Source organism: Oncorhynchus keta, chromosome 27 (assembly GCF_023373465.1).
Source record: "Oncorhynchus keta strain PuntledgeMale-10-30-2019 chromosome 27, Oket_V2, whole genome shotgun sequence".
Classification (NCBI taxonomy): Eukaryota; Metazoa; Chordata; class Actinopteri; order Salmoniformes; family Salmonidae; genus Oncorhynchus; species Oncorhynchus keta.
In genome coordinates this window covers 18,302,522-18,320,010 of record NC_068447.1, presented here as the reverse complement: position 1 = coordinate 18,320,010, position 17,489 = coordinate 18,302,522, and positions in this window count along the sequence as shown.

Sequence of the window (17,489 nt, the reverse complement as noted above, 5' to 3'; positions counted from 1 at the left end):
AATAAATAGGCCATGGTGGTGAAGTAATTACAATATAGCAATTAAACACTGGAATGGTAGGATGTGTATAAGATGAATGTGCAAGTTGAGATACTGGGGTGCAAAGGAGCAAGATAAGTAAACACAGTATGGGGATGACATAGATTGTATGGGCTATTTACAGATCAGCTATGTGCAGTGATCTGTGAGCTGCTCTGACAGCTGATGCTTAAAGCTAGTGAGGGAGGTAAGAGTCTCCAGCTTCAGAGATTTTTGCAGTTTGTTCCAGTCATTGGCAGTAGAGAACTGGAAGGAGAGGCAGCCAAAGGAAGAATTGGCTTTGGGGGTGACCAGTGAGAAATACCTGCTGGAGCGTGTGCTACGGGTGGGTGATGCTATGGTGACCAGTGAGCTGAGATAAGGCGGGGCTTTACCTAGCAGAGACTTGTAGATAACCTGTAGCCAGTGGGTTTGGAGACGAGTATGATGCGAGGGCCAGCCAACGAGATCATACAGGTCGCAGTGGTGGGTAGTATATGGGGCTTTTGTGACAAAATGGATGGCACTGTGATAGATTGCATCCAGTTTGTTGAATAGAGTGATGGAGGCTATTTTGTAAACGACATCGCCGAAGTCGAGGATCAGTAGGATGGTCATATACAAATAGTAAAAACAAAAATAATACAAGCAATGCGACAACAAAGATTGTGTGTGTGTCTTTGTGTGTGTCCCCTCACAGTCCACGCCATTCCATGAGATGTTGTTAACTAAAAACAATGAAGTTAGTCCTGGATGCTGATTGGACGAGCAGTATTCCAAGCCGTGCTATATTGACCGTAACAGGCACACTATGCCTTCTAACAATTCCATCTGAATTATCACTGCGACTTCACAAGAATATCATCATGGGGCGGCAGGGTAGCCTAGTGATTAGAGCGTTGAACTTGTAACCGAAAGGTTGCAAGTTTGAATCCCAGAGCTGACAAGGTACAAATCTCCCGGTCTGCCCCTGAACAGGCAGTTAATCCACTGTTCCTAGGCCATCATTGAAAATAAAAATGTGTTCTTAACTGACTTGCCTAGTTAAATAAAAAAATGTTCTTGTTGCTGTCCAAATCACCTGTGACTGTATAAATGAAACAGCACTGCCTCCCGTTGGCCGGCCAAACGGTCCTATCTGGCCGGCGGAACGGTGGTATCTGGCTGTAAAACTGGTCTCGTCTATCTGGCTGGGCGACTGGTCCTTTCAGGCCAGCTGACTGGTATGGTCAAATGGTCATATCTGGCCGACCCATCTGGCAGGGCCGACTGGTCCCACATTGCCGGCCGGGTGACCCTATCTGGCTGGTCGACTGGTCCGGCCCAGTGGTGCATACTTTCTTGAAATAAACCTTAAGAAAATAAAAGAGATGGAAATTGATTTCAGAATGAGCAAAGCCACACTAAGCCCTATGAAGATCAATGGGGAATCAGTCGATAGAGTGACCACATACAGTGCATTCAGACCCCTTGACTTTTTCCACATTTTGTTGCGTTACAGCCTTATTATAAAATAGGTTAAATGGGGTTTTCCTCATCAATCTACACACAATACCCCTTAATGACAAACCAAAAACAGGTTATACATTTATATAAACAAAAAACAATATTCAGGCCCTTTACTCAGTTCTTTGTTGAAGCACCTTTGGTAGCGATTACAGCTTCGAGTCTTTTTGGGTATGACGTTACAAGCTTGGCACACCTGTATTTGGGAAGTTTCTCCCATTCGTCTCAAGCTCTGTCGGGTTGGATGGAGAATGTCGCTGCACAATTGTTTTCAGGTCTCTCCAGAGATGTTCGACCCGGTTCAAATCCGGGCTCCAGCTGGGCCCCTCAAGGACATTCAGAGACTTGTTCCGAAGCTACTCCTGCGTTGTCTAGGCTGTGTGCTTAGGGTCGTTGTCCTATTGGAAGGTAAACCGTTGCGCCAGTCTGAGGTCCTGAGTACTCTGGAGCAGTTTTTCATCAAGGATCTCTCTGTACTTTGCTCAGTTCATCTTTCCCCTCGATCCTGACTAGTCTACCAGTCCCTGCCACTGAAAAACATCCTCACAACATTAAGGTGCCACAACATAATCATACCAGCACCATGCTTCACCGTAGGGCTGGTGCCAGGTTTGACGCTTGGCATTCAAGCAAAATAATGTTCATATCAGAGGATCTTGTTTCTTGTGGTCTGAGTCCTTTGGGTGCCTTTTTGCCAACTCCAAGCGGGCTGTCATTAGCCTTTTACTGAGGAGTGGCTTCCGTCTGGCCACTCTACCATGAAGGTCTGATTGGTGGAGTGCTGCAGAGATGATTGTCCTTCTGGAAGGTTCTCACATCTCAACAAAGGAACTCTGGAACTATTTCAGACCATCGGGTTATTGGTCACCTCCCTGACCAAGGCTATTCTCCCCTGATTGCTCAGTTTGGCCGGGCGGCCAGCTCTAGGAAGAGTCTGGTGGTTCCAAACTTCTTCTATTTAAGAATGTTGGAGGCCACTGTGTTCTTGGGGACTTTCAATGCTACAGAAATGTGTTGGTACCCTTTCCCAGATCTGTGACTCAACATAATCCTGTCTCTGAACTCTACAGACAATCCCTTCGTGCTCATGGCTTGGTTTATGCTCTGCAATGCATGGTCAACTGTGGGAACTTTTATTTAGACAGGCGTGTGCCTTTCTAAATCATGCCCAATCAATTGAGTTTACCACATGTGGACTTCAAACAAGTTGTAGAAACATCTAAATGATGATCCATGGAAACAGGAGGAATCGGAGCTCAACTTCGAGTCGCATTGCGAAGGGTCTGAATACTTATGTAAATAAGGTATTCATGTTTTTATTTTTTATAAATTATCGAACATTTCTAATAACCTGTTTTTGCTTTGTCGTTATGGGGTATTGTGTGTAGATTGATGAAGGAATGAAAAATAATTGTATCAATTTCAGAATTAGGCTGTAACATAACAAAATGTGGTAAAAGTCAAGGGGTCTGAATACACTCGGAATGCACTCTATAAACAAAGAAATATTAATAGAAAACAGGTCAAACGAGTCCAGCTAGTTTGCAGTTTTACAGCTTCAGTTCAAAATGAGTGTTAGCTGTGTTGTTGGCTAGCTCTCGAATAACAGTGTCCTAACGAGAGAACACATGTTCTATGCCAGGTTAAATCACGCCTCATGAGCTCATTGTTATGGATATATACTAGAAAACAAATGCAAATGCTGCTACTTTGTTGTTATTCTGGCTGCACTGTCTGACGCAACTGTAAGTTTGCCAAAGTTGGCTAGGTAGCAAGCATGGGATGGGAACTTTGCCAGCCAGTATGGCAATAGAACATTTAGAACATTTAGATACAGAATAAAAAGACTGAACGACTGGGTCGTGTCTCTGCTAACCGAACCAATAGAACCAATGACCAGCTGGCTTGGGTAGCAACCCTAGATTTGTGTTGGGACTATATCTCGTGGAAGGATGGAATAGAATAAATAAATTCAGCAATATGTCAATCATTATTTGAACATGTTGGTAACCCGTTGTATAAAAGTGATAATGCCCTCGAAGCTGGTGTTTGGAGGATATAGTGGCACGGTTTGCCGGCTATCGACTTCGTCTCGGGCCTAACAACACCCGTGGCAATATATCCTCCAAACACCAGCTACTCGAGCATTATCACTTAAATAGGGATAGATAAGGTAAAGGCGCCAGCTTGCTCTATATTCACTTGGGAGGTAGATGGGATGGCATGCACATGCAGATGTGATCCCTTTTAGGCAATAAGCCTCCAGACTTTGATAAACACACACAGAGAGACACACACACATGCACACACACATTTAAACAGAGATTGATTTGACAAAAGAGATTACACGCAAACCTCCTATCTAAGGCGGCATTGTCGCCTCCGGGATGGGATCCTAAGAGCTTCACATCTTATTAACTGGATCACAACAAACACATCTGAACACTTCTGGAAATGCTTCCTGTGTCTAAGGCGTTGATTCAAAGTGGAGAAGATATGGGGTCTGGGGGCAAGAGATGGTCTGAGGAGAAGAGAGAAGGGGAAAGATAGGGGAAGACAGGTGAAGAAGGGAGATGATCGGGTAATATGTGGGAGAGCGACATGCAGACGCGATTCCTACAGGTGATAATCTTCCTATAGTTTGACAGGAGAGATGACAACCAAAGCTCCTGTCTTGTCACTTCACATTGGGAAAGGTGGGTTTAGTGCCTCCAGAGCAGGGATGGTGCATGATGGGATACAGAGAGATTCAAAAAGCATTATTACCCACAATCTATAATAACTGGGATCTGACATGGTGGAGCTTAGAGTCTGGAATTGCAAATGAGGAGAAGCCTTCTGCATCAAATATGTCTGAGTATAGGGGTGAGGACAGAAGGGTTTGGAAGAAAGGTAGTAAAAAGGGAAGGAAGACAGAAGAGAGAGAAGCAGAGACAGACAAAGAGAGAGCACAAGAGGGAGAGTGAGAGGCTGACAGTGGGAGTATAAACTCAGCAACAACGTTGACATTCTCTGTGGATGCAGTAAGTATTAGTTCTGCAAGTACTGACAAGGCACTGGCCTATCTCCCCAAATGTGCAAAGGCAGATGTATACCATATCAGTCCTTCTTTCATCCTCATATTTTATTTATTCAACTCTTTATCTACCATTGTATTTTATGTCATTTCTCGGTGCAATAATACCCTAAACCCATTTGAAGTAATAGCTGGCTGTGATCCGCTCCAGCGCACTGATATGCTTCTCCAGCTACCCTGATCTCTCTGTGGTCACACTGTAAATCAGAAAGCTTTGTTATCTCCTAATAGGAAGTAGATCTAATAGGGATAGGTAATAATAGTGTCATGAATCTCAACATTCTAACAGGAAGTGGCCTAGTTCTGGTGGTGGTTTTACTGGGAGTCAGAGGGAATAGTTCTGAGCCAACGGAACAGAAGCTTGGGCTCCCAATGTCTCTCTGACTGTGTCTACATCTACAGTTTAGAAAACACTCTTATCCAGAGCAACTTACAGGAGCAGTTAGGGTTACTGTGCCTTGCTCAAGGGCACATTTTTTCACCTAGTCGGTTCAGGGACTGTTAGTTACTGACCCAACACTCTTAACCGCTAGACTACCTGCCGTCTAAAATGGTACTCTGTTCCCTACATACTGTAGTGCACTACTTTTGACCAGAGGATTAGGGTTACGTATAGGCGACCTAGTGAAAAGTAATGCACTACACGAGGGATAGGAATAGGATGCTATTTCAGATGCAGCCTCACCTCAGTCTTTTCTATGACATCATCTTTGCCCTGTCCTTCTTTATTTCCTCCCAGCCGGTGAACCGGGACGTGTCCTGTCACATTCAACCCAATACATCATCCCATAAGGAGTTTTCATCATGTTTTACTTCTAAGAGCTTTGATTCGATAGCAGCCAGTATTTCACCTCTGAGTTAGAGGGAGATGTATGAAGCGGTTTAGGGTGTTGGCAAATAGATTATGTGCCCTGTCATCTGATCTTTTAGGAGAGCAGACAGTGACATGGGACGTCAGTGTCACTTCTCTACCTCCAATGCTGGGTTGCTGGGCCTCTTTGTTGTATTGTGATGTTAGTGAAAAAGGACTATAAGAGACATGGTTAAGGGGTGTCAGTGGAAGAGAGAAACCATACTGTTAGTACTATGAGTGTACAGTAAGCCTATTTATTTGATCAGAAACATACTACAAAAACGTATATCAAATGTTCCACTTTATAAGTTGGGTAAAACTGGGTAAAACAGGACTGTATTAGTGAGGGTATACAGTATGGGAACAAACAAGGTTATGTGGCACTGGGTAAAACAGGACTGTATTAGTGAGGGTATACAGTATGGGAACAAACAAGGTTATGTGGCACTGGGTACAACAGGACTGTATTAGTGAGGGTATACAGTATGGGAACAAACAAGGTTAAGTGGCACTGGGTACAACAGGACTGTATTAGTGAGGGTATACAGTATGGGAACAAACAAGGTTATGTGGCACTGGGTACAACAGGACTGTATTAGTGAGGGTATACAGTATGGGAACAAACAAGGTTATGTGGCACTGGGTAAAACAGGACTGTATTAGTGAGGGTATACAGTATGGGAACAAACAAGGTTATGTGGCACTGGGTAAAACAGGACTGTATTAGTGAGGGTATACAGTATGGGAACAAACAAGGTTGTGTGGCACTGGGTACAACAGGACTGTATTAGTGAGGGTATACAGTATGGGTACAAACAAGGTTATGTGGCACTGGGTACAACAGGACTGTATTAGTGAGGGTATACAGTATGGGAACAAACAAGGTTGTGTGGCACTGGGTACAACAGGACTGTATTAGTGAGGGTATACAGTATGGGTACAAACAAGGTTGTGTGGCACTGGGTACAACAGGACTGTATTAGTGAGGGTATACAGTATGGGTACAAACAAGGTTATGTGGCACTGGGTACAACAGGACTGTATTAGTGAGGGTATACAGTATGGGAACAAACAAGGTTAAGTGGCACTGGGTACAACAGGACTGTATTAGTGAGGGTATACAGTATGGGAACAAACAAGGTTAAGTGGCACTGGGTACAACAGGACTGTATTAGTGAGGGTATACAGTATGGGTACAAACAAGGTTGTGTGGCACTGGGTACAACAGGACTGTATTAGTGAGGGTATATAGTATGGGTACAAACAAGGTTGTGTGGCACTGGGTACAACAGGACTGTATTAGTGAGGGTATACAGTATGGGTACAAACAAGGTTGTGTGGCACTGGGTACAACAGGACTGTATTAGTGAGGGTATACAGTATGGGAACAAACAAGGTTAAGTGGCACTGGGTAAAACAGGACTGTATTAGTGAGGGTATACAGTATGGGAACAAACAAGGTTGTGGCACTGGGTAAAACAGGACTGTATTAGTGAGGGTATACAGTATGGGTACAAACAAGGTTGTGTGGCACTGGGTACAACAGGACTGTATTAGTGAGGGTATACAGTATGGGAACAAACAAGGTTAAGTGGCACTGGGTAAAACAGGACTGTATTAGTGAGGGTATACAGTATGGGAACAAACAAGGTTGTGGCACTGGGTAAAACAGGACTGTATTAGTGAGGGTATACAGTATGGGAACAAACAAGGTTAAGTGGCACTGCGTACAACAGGACTGTATTAGTGAGGGTATACAGTATGGGTACAAACAAGGTTGTGTGGCACTGGGTACAACAGGACTGTATTAGTGAGGGTATATAGTATGGGTACAAACAAGGTTGTGTGGCACTGGGTACAACAGGACTGTATTAGTGAGGGTATACAGTATGGGTACAAACAAGGTTGTGTGGCACTGGGTACAACAGGACTGTATTAGTGAGGGTATACAGTATGGGAACAAACAAGGTTAAGTGGCACTGGGTAAAACAGGACTGTATTAGTGAGGGTATACAGTATGGGAACAAACAAGGTTGTGGCACTGGGTAAACAGGACTGTATTAGTGAGGGTATACAGTATGGGAACAAACAAGGTTGTGGGCACTGGGTAAAACAGGACTGTATTAGTGAGGGTATACAGTATGGGAACAAACAAGGTTAAGTGGCACTGGGTAAAACAGGACTGTATTAGTGAGGGTATACAGTATGGGAACAAACAAGGTTGTGGCACTGGGTAAAACAGGACTGTATTAGTGAGGGTATACAGTATGGGTACAAACAAGGTTGTGGCACTGGGTAAACAGGACTGTATTAGTGAGGGTATACAGTATGGGTACAAACAAGGTTGTGGCACTGGGTAAAACAGGACTGTATTAGTGAGGGTATACAGTATGGGTACAAACAAGGTTATGTGGCACTGGGTAAAACAGGACTGTATTAGTGAGGGTATACAGTATGGGAACAAACAAGGTTAAGTGGCACTGGGTAAAACAGGACTGTATTAGTGAGGGTATACAGTATGGGAACAAACAAGGTTAAGTGGCACTGGGTAAAACAGGACTGTATTAGTGAGGGTATACAGTATGGGAACAAACAAGGTTGTGGCACTGGGTAAAACAGGACTGTATTAGTGAGGGTATACAGTATGGGTACAAACAAGGTTGTGGCACTGGGTAAAACAGGACTGTATTAGTGAGGGTATACAGTATGGGAACAAACAAGGTTGTGTGGCACTGGGTACAACAGGACTGTATTAGTGAGGGTATACAGTATGGGAACAAACAAGGTTATGTGGCACTGGGTAAAACAGGACTGTATTAGTGAGGGTATACAGTATGGGAACAAACAAGGTTGTGGCACTGGGTAAAACAGGACTGTATTAGTGAGGGTATACAGTATGGGTACAAACAAGGTTATGTGGCACTGGGTAAAACAGGACTGTATTAGTGAGGGTATACAGTATGGGAACAAACAAGGTTGTGGCACTGGGTAAAACAGGACTGTATTAGTGAGGGTATACAGTATGGGAACAAACAAGGTTATGTGGCACTGGGTACAACAGGACTGTATTAGTGAGGGTATACAGTATGGGAACAAACAAGGTTGTGGCACTGGGTAAAACAGGACTGTATTAGTGAGGGTATACAGTATGGGTACAAACAAGGTTGTGGCACTGGGTAAAACAGGACTGTATTAGTGAGGGTATACAGTATGGGAACAAACAAGGTTGTGGCACTGGGTAAAACAGGACTGTATTAGTGAGGGTATACAGTATGGGAACAAACAAGGTTGTGGCACTGGGTAAAACAGGACTGTATTAGTGAGGGTATACAGTATGGGAACAAACAAGGTTGTGTGGCACTGGGTACAACAGGACTGTATTAGTGAGGGTATACAGTATGGGAACAAACAAGGTTATGTGGCACTGGGTAAAACAGGACTGTATTAGTGAGGGTATACAGTATGGGAACAAACAAGGTTGTGGCACTGGGTAAAACAGGACTGTATTAGTGAGGGTATACAGTATGGGTACAAACAAGGTTGTGTGGCACTGGGTACAACAGGACTGTATTAGTGAGGGTATACAGTATGGGAACAAACAAGGTTGTGGCACTGGGTAAAACAGGACTGTATTAGTGAGGGTATACAGTATGGGTACAAACAAGGTTATGTGGCACTGGGTACAACAGGACTGTATTAGTGAGGGTATACAGTATGGGATCAAACAAGGTTGTGGCACTGGGTAAAACAGGACTGCATTAGTGAGGGTATACAGTATGGGAACAAACAAGGTTGTGGCACTGGGTAAAACAGGACTGTATTAGTGAGGGTATACAGTATGGGAACAAACAAGGTTGTGGCACTGGGTACAACAGGACTGTATTAGTGAGGGTATACAGTATGGGAACAAACAAGGTTGTGGCACTGGGTAAAACAGGACTGTATTAGTGAGGGTATACAGTATGGGAACAAACAAGGTTGTGGCACTGGGGAACAAACAAGGTTAACTGGGTAAAACAGGACTGTATTAGTGAGGGTATACAGTATGGGAACAAACAAGGTTGTGGCACTGGGTAAAACAGGACTGTATTAGTGAGGGTATACAGTATGGGTACAAACAAGGTTATGTGGCACTGGGTAAAACAGGACTGTATTAGTGAGGGTATACAGTATGGGAACAAACAAGGTTGTGGCACTGGGTAAAACAGGACTGTATTAGTGAGGGTATACAGTATGGGAACAAACAAGGTTATGTGGCACTGGGTACAACAGGACTGTATTAGTGAGGGTATACAGTATGGGAACAAACAAGGTTGTGGCACTGGGTAAAACAGGACTGTATTAGTGAGGGTATACAGTATGGGAACAAACAAGGTTGTGGCACTGGGTAAAACAGGACTGTATTAGTGAGGGTATACAGTATGTGAGGGTATACAGTATGGGAACAAACAAGGTTGTGTGGCACTGGGTACAACAGGACTGTATTAGTGAGGGTATACAGTATGGGAACAAACAAGGTTATGTGGCACTGGGTAAAACAGGACTGTATTAGTGAGGGTATACAGTATGGGAACAAACAAGGTTGTGGCACTGGGTAAAACAGGACTGTATTAGTGAGGGTATACAGTATGGGTACAAACAAGGTTATGTGGCACTGGGTACAACAGGACTGTATTAGTGAGGGTATACAGTATGGGAACAAACAAGGTTGTGGCACTGGGTAAAACAGGACTGTATTAGTGAGGGTATACAGTATGGGTACAAACAAATGTGGCACTGGGTAGGACTGTATTAGTGAGGGTATACAGTATGGGAACAAACAAGGTTGTGGCACTGGGTAAAACAGGACTGTATTAGTGAGGGTATACAGTATGGGTACAAACAAGGTTATGGCACTGGGTAAAACAGGACTGTATTAGTGAGGGTATACAGTATGGGAACAAACAAGGTTGTGGCACTGGGTAAAACAGGACTGTATTAGTGAGGGTATACAGTATGGGAACAAACAAGGTTGTGGCACTGGGTAAAACAGGACTGTATTAGTGAGGGTATACAGTATGGGAACAAACAAGGTTGTGGCACTGGGTAAAACAGGACTGTATTAGTGAGGGTATACAGTATGGGAACAAACAAGGTTGTGGCACTGGGTAAACAGGACTGTATTAGTGAGGGTATACAGTATGGGTACAAACAAGGTTATGTGGCACTGGGTAAACAGGACTGTATTAGTGAGGGTATACAGTATGGGAACAAACAAGGTTGTGGCACTGGGTAAAACAGGACTGTATTAGTGAGGGTATACAGTATGGGTACAAACAAGGTTATGTGGCACTGGGTAAAACAGGACTGTATTAGTGAGGGTATACAGTATGGGAACAAACAAGGTTGTGGCACTGGGTAAAACAGGACTGTATTAGTGAGGGTATACAGTATGGGTACAAACAAGGTTATGTGGCACTGGGTACAACAGGACTGTATTAGTGAGGGTATACAGTATGGGAACAAACAAGGTTGTGGCACTGGGTAAAACAGGACTGTATTAGTGAGGGTATACAGTATGGGAACAAACAAGGTTGTGGCACTGGGTAGTGAGGGTATACAGTATGGGAACAAACAAGGTTAAGTGGCACTGGGTAAACAGGACTGTATTAGTGAGGGTATACAGTATGGGAACAAACAAGGTTGTGGCACTGGGTAAAACAGGACTGTATTAGTGAGGGTATACAGTATGGGAACAAACAAGGTTGTGGCACTGGGTAAAACAGGACTGTATTAGTGAGGGTATACAGTATGGGAACAAACAAGGTTGTGGCACTGGGTAAAACAGGACTGTATTAGTGAGGGTATACAGTATGGGAACAAACAAGGTTGTGTGGCACTGGGTAAAACAGGACTGTATTAGTGAGGGTATACAGTATGGGTACAAACAAGGTTGTGGCACTGGGTAAACAGGACTGTATTAGTGAGGGTATACAGTATGGGAACAAACAAGGTTGTGTGGCACTGGGTACAACAGGACTGTATTAGTGAGGGTATACAGTATGGGAACAAACAAGGTTATGTGGCACTGGGTAAAACAGGACTGTATTAGTGAGGGTATACAGTATGGGAACAAACAAGGTTATGTGGCACTGGGTAAAACAGGACTGTATTAGTGAGGGTATACAGTATGGGAACAAACAAGGTTATGTGGCACTGGGTAAAACAGGACTGTATTAGTGAGGGTATACAGTATGGGAACAAACAAGGTTAAGTGGCACTGGGTACAACAGGACTGTATTAGTGAGGGTATACAGTATGGGAACAAACAAGGTTGTGGCACTGGGTAAAACAGGACTGTATTAGTGAGGGTATACAGTATGGGAACAAACAAGGTTGTGGCACTGGGTAAAACAGGACTGGTGAGGGTATACAGTATGGGTACAAACAAGGTTATGTGGCACTGGGTATGTATTAGTGAGGGTATACAGTATGGGAACAAACAAGGTTGTGGCACTGGGTAAAACAGGACTGTATTAGTGAGGGTATACAGTATGGGTACAAACAAGGTTGTGGCACTGGGTAAAACAGGACTGTATTAGTGAGGGTATACAGTATGGGAACAAACAAGGTTGTGGCACTGGGTACAACAGGACTGTATTAGTGAGGGTATACAGTATGGGAACAAACAAGGTTGTGGCACTGGGTAAAACAGGACTGTATTAGTGAGGGTATACAGTATGGGAACAAACAAGGTTGTGTGGCACTGGGTACAACAGGACTGTATTAGTGAGGGTATACAGTATGGGAACAAACAAGGTTATGTGGCACTGGGTAAAACAGGACTGTATTAGTGAGGGTATACAGTATGGGAACAAACAAGGTTGTGGCACTGGGTAAAACAGGACTGTATTAGTGAGGGTATACAGTATGGGTACAAACAAGGTTATGTGGCACTGGGTACAACAGGACTGTATTAGTGAGGGTATACAGTATGGGAACAAACAAGGTTGTGGCACTGGGTAAAACAGGACTGTATTAGTGAGGGTATACAGTATGGGTACAAACAAGGTTATGTGGCACTGGGTACAACAGGACTGTATTAGTGAGGGTATACAGTATGGGAACAAACAAGGTTGTGGCACTGGGTAAAACAGGACTGTATTAGTGAGGGTATACAGTATGGGTACAAACAAGGTTGTGGCACTGGGTAAAACAGGACTGTATTAGTGAGGGTATACAGTATGGGAACAAACAAGGTTGTGGCACTGGGTAAAACAGGACTGTATTAGTGAGGGTATACAGTATGGGAACAAACAAGGTTGTGGCACTGGGTACAACAGGACTGTATTAGTGAGGGTATACAGTATGGGAACAAACAAGGTTGTGGCACTGGGTAAAACAGGACTGTATTAGTGAGGGTATACAGTATGGGAACAAACAAGGTTGTGGCACTGGGTAAAACAGGACTGTATTAGTGAGGGTATACAGTATGGGAACAAACAAGGTTATGTGGCACTGGGTACAACAGGACTGTATTAGTGAGGGTATACAGTATGGGAACAAACAAGGTTGTGGCACTGGGTAAAACAGGACTGTATTAGTGAGGGTATACAGTATGGGTACAAACAAGGTTATGTGGCACTGGGTACAACATGACTGTATTAGTGAGGGTATACAGTATGGGAACAAACAAGGTTGTGGCACTGGGTAAAACAGGACTGTATTAGTGAGGGTATACAGTATGGGTACAAACAAGGTTATGTGGCACTGGGTACAACAGGACTGTATTAGTGAGGGTATACAGTATGGGAACAAACAAGGTTGTGGCACTGGGTAAAACAGGACTGTATTAGTGAGGGTATACAGTATGGGAACAAACAAGGTTGTGGCACTGGGTACAACAGGACTGTATTAGTGAGGGTATACAGTATGGGAACAAACAAGGTTAAGTGGCACTGGGTACAACAGGACTGTATTAGTGAGGGTATACAGTATGGGAACAAACAAGGTTGTGGCACTGGGTAAAACAGGACTGTATTAGTGAGGGTATACAGTATGGGAACAAACAAGGTTATGTGGCACTGGGTACAACAGGACTGTATTAGTGAGGGTATACAGTATGGGAACAAACAAGGTTATGTGGCACTGGGTAAAACAGGACTGTATTAGTGAGGGTATACAGTATGGGAACAAACAAGGTTGTGGCACTGGGTAAAACAGGACTGTATTAGTGAGGGTATACAGTATGGGTACAAACAAGGTTATGTGGCACTGGGTACAACAGGACTGTATTAGTGAGGGTATACAGTATGGGAACAAACAAGGTTGTGTGGCACTGGGTAAAACAGGACTGTATTAGTGAGGGTATACAGTATGGGTACAAACAAGGTTGTGTGGCACTGGGTACAACAGGACTGTATTAGTGAGGGTATACAGTATGGGTACAAACAAGGTTATGTGGCACTGGGTACAACAGGACTGTATTAGTGAGGGTATACAGTATGGGAACAAACAAGGTTGTGGCACTGGGTATTAAGGGTATACAGTATGAACAAACAAGGTGTGGCACTTAAAACAGGACTGTATTAGTGAGGGTATACAGTATGGGAACAAACAAGGTTATGTGGCACTGGGTACAACAGGACTGTATTAGTGAGGGTATACAGTATGGGAACAAACAAGGTTATGTGGCACTGGGTAAAACAGGACTGTATTAGTGAGGGTATACAGTATGGGAACAAACAAGGTTATGTGGCACTGGGTAAAACAGGACTGTATTAGTGAGGGTATACAGTATGGGAACAAACAAGGTTATGGCACTGGGTAAAACAGGACTGTATTAGTGAGGGTATACAGTATGGGAACAAACAAGGTTGTGGCACTGGGTACAACAGGACTGTATTAGTGAGGGTATACAGTATGGGTACAAACAAGGTTATGTGGCACTGGTTACAACAGGACTGTATTAGTGAGGGTATACAGTATGGGAACAAACAAGGTTGTGTGGCACTGGGTACAACAGGACTGTATTAGTGAGGGTATACAGTATGGGAACAAACAAGGTTATGTGGCACTGGGTACAACAGGACTGTATTAGTGAGGGTATACAGTATGGGAACAAACAAGGTTATGTGGCACTGGGTAAAACAGGACTGTATTAGTGAGGGTATACAGTATGGGAACAAACAAGGTTATGTGGCACTGGGTACAACAGGACTGTATTAGTGAGGGTATACAGTATGGGAACAAACAAGGTTAAGTGGCACTGTTGTATTAGTGAGGGTATACAGTATGGGTACAAACAAGGTTGTGTGGCACTGGGTACAACAGGACTGTATTAGTGAGGGTATACAGTATGGGAACAAACAAGGTTGTGTGGCACTGGGTACAACAGGACTGTATTAGTGAGGGTATACAGTATGGGTACAAACAAGGTTGTGTGGCACTGGGTACAACAGGACTGTATTAGTGAGGGTATACAGTATGGGAACAAACAAGGTTGTGTGGCACTGGGTACAACAGGACTGTATTAGTGAGGGTATACAGTATGGGAACAAACAAGGTTGTGGCACTGGGTACAAAGGACTGTATTAGTGAGGGTATACAGTATGGGAACAAACAAGGTTATGTGGCACTGGGTAAAACAGGACTGTATTAGTGAGGGTATACAGTATGGGAACAAACAAGGTTAAGTGGCACTGGGTAAAACAGGACTGTATTAGTGAGGGTATACAGTATGGGAACAAACAAGGTTAAGTGGCACTGGGTAAAACAGGACTGTATTAGTGAGGGTATACAGTATGGGAACAAACAAGGTTGTGGCACTGGGTAAAACAGGACTGTATTAGTGAGGGTATACAGTATGGGAACAAACAAGGTTATGTGGCACTGGGTAAAACAGGACTGTATTAGTGAGGGTATACAGTATGGGAACAAACAAGGTTATGTGGCACTGGGTAAAACAGGACTGTATTAGTGAGGGTATACAGTATGGGAACAAACAAGGTTAAGTGGCACTGGGTAAAACAGGACTGTATTAGTGAGGGTATACAGTATGGGAACAAACAAGGTTGTGGCACTGGGTAAAACAGGACTGTATTAGTGAGGGTATACAGTATGGGAACAAACAAGGTTATGTGGCACTGGGTAAAACAGGACTGTATTAGTGAGGGTATACAGTATGGGAACAAACAAGGTTGTGTGGCACTGGGTACAACAGGACTGTATTAGTGAGGGTATACAGTATGGGAACAAACAAGGTTATGTGGCACTGGGTAAAACAGGACTGTATTAGTGAGGGTATACAGTATGGGAACAAACAAGGTTGTGGCACTGGGTATGTATTAGTGAGGGTATACAGTATGGGTACAAACAAGGTTATGTGGCACTGGGTACAACAGGACTGTATTAGTGAGGGTATACAGTATGGGAACAAACAAGGTTGTGTGGCACTGGGGGTATACAGTACAACAGGACTGTATTAGTGAGGGTATACAGTATGGGAACAAACAAGGTTGTGGCACAAACAAGGTTGTGTGGCACTGGGTACAACAGGACTGTATTAGTGAGGGTATACAGTATGGGGCACTGGGTACAAACAAGGTTATGTGGCACTGGGTACAACAGGACTGTATTAGTGAGGGTATACAGTATGGGAACAAACAAGGTTAAGTGGCACTGGGTACAACAGGACTGTATTAGTGAGGGTATACAGTATGGGAACAAACAAGGTTAAGTGGCACTGGGTAAAACAGGACTGTATTAGTGAGGGTATACAGTATGGGAACAAACAAGGTTAAGTGGCACTGGGTACAACAGGACTGTATTAGTGAGGGTATACAGTATGGGTACAAACAAGGTTGTGTGGCACTGGGTACAACAGGACTGTATTAGTGAGGGTATATAGTATGGGTACAAACAAGGTTGTGTGGCACTGGGTACAACAGGACTGTATTAGTGAGGGTATACAGTATGGGTACAAACAAGGTTGTGTGGCACTGTGTACAACAGGACTGTATTAGTGAGGGTATACAGTATGGGTACAAACAAGGTTGTGTGGCACTGGGTACAACATGACTGTATTAGTGAGGGTATACAGTATGGGAACAAACAAGGTTGTGGCACTGGGTACAACAGGACTGTATTAGTGAGGGTATACAGTATGGGAACAAACAAGGTTAAGTGGCACTGGGTAAAACAGGACTGTATTAGTGAGGGTATACAGTATGGGAACAAACAAGGTTGTGGCACTGGGTAAAACAGGACTGTATTAGTGAGGGTATACAGTATGGGAACAAACAAGGTTAAGTGGCACTGGGTAAAACAGGACTGTATTAGTGAGGGTATACAGTATGGGAACAAACAAGGTTGTGGCACTGGGTAAAACAGGACTGTATTAGTGAGGGTATACAGTATGGGAACAAACAAGGTTAAGTGGCACTGGGTAAAACAGGACTGTATTAGTGAGGGTATACAGTATGGGAACAAACAAGGTTAAGTGGCACTGGGTAAAACAGGACTGTATTAGTGAGGGTATACAGTATGGGAACAAACAAGGTTGTGGCACTGGGTAAAACAGGACTGTATTAGTGAGGGTATACAGTATGGGTACAAACAAGGTTGTGGCACTGGGTAAAACAGGACTGTATTAGTGAGGGTATACAGTATGGGTACAAACAAGGTTATGTGGCACTGGGTAAAACAGGACTGTATTAGTGAGGGTATACAGTATGGGAACAAACAAGGTTAAGTGGCACTGGGTACAACAGGACTGTATTAGTGAGGGTATACAGTATGGGAACAAACAAGGTTGTGTGGCACTGGGTACAACAGGACTGTATTAGTGAGGGTATACAGTATGGGAACAAACAAGGTTATGTGGCACTGGGTAAAACAGGACTGTATTAGTGAGGGTATACAGTATGGGAACAAACAAGGTTGTGGCACTGGGTTAAACAGGACTGTATTAGTGAGGGTATACAGTATGGGTACAAACAAGGTTATGTGGCACTGGGTACAACAGGACTGTATTAGTGAGGGTATACAGTATGGGAA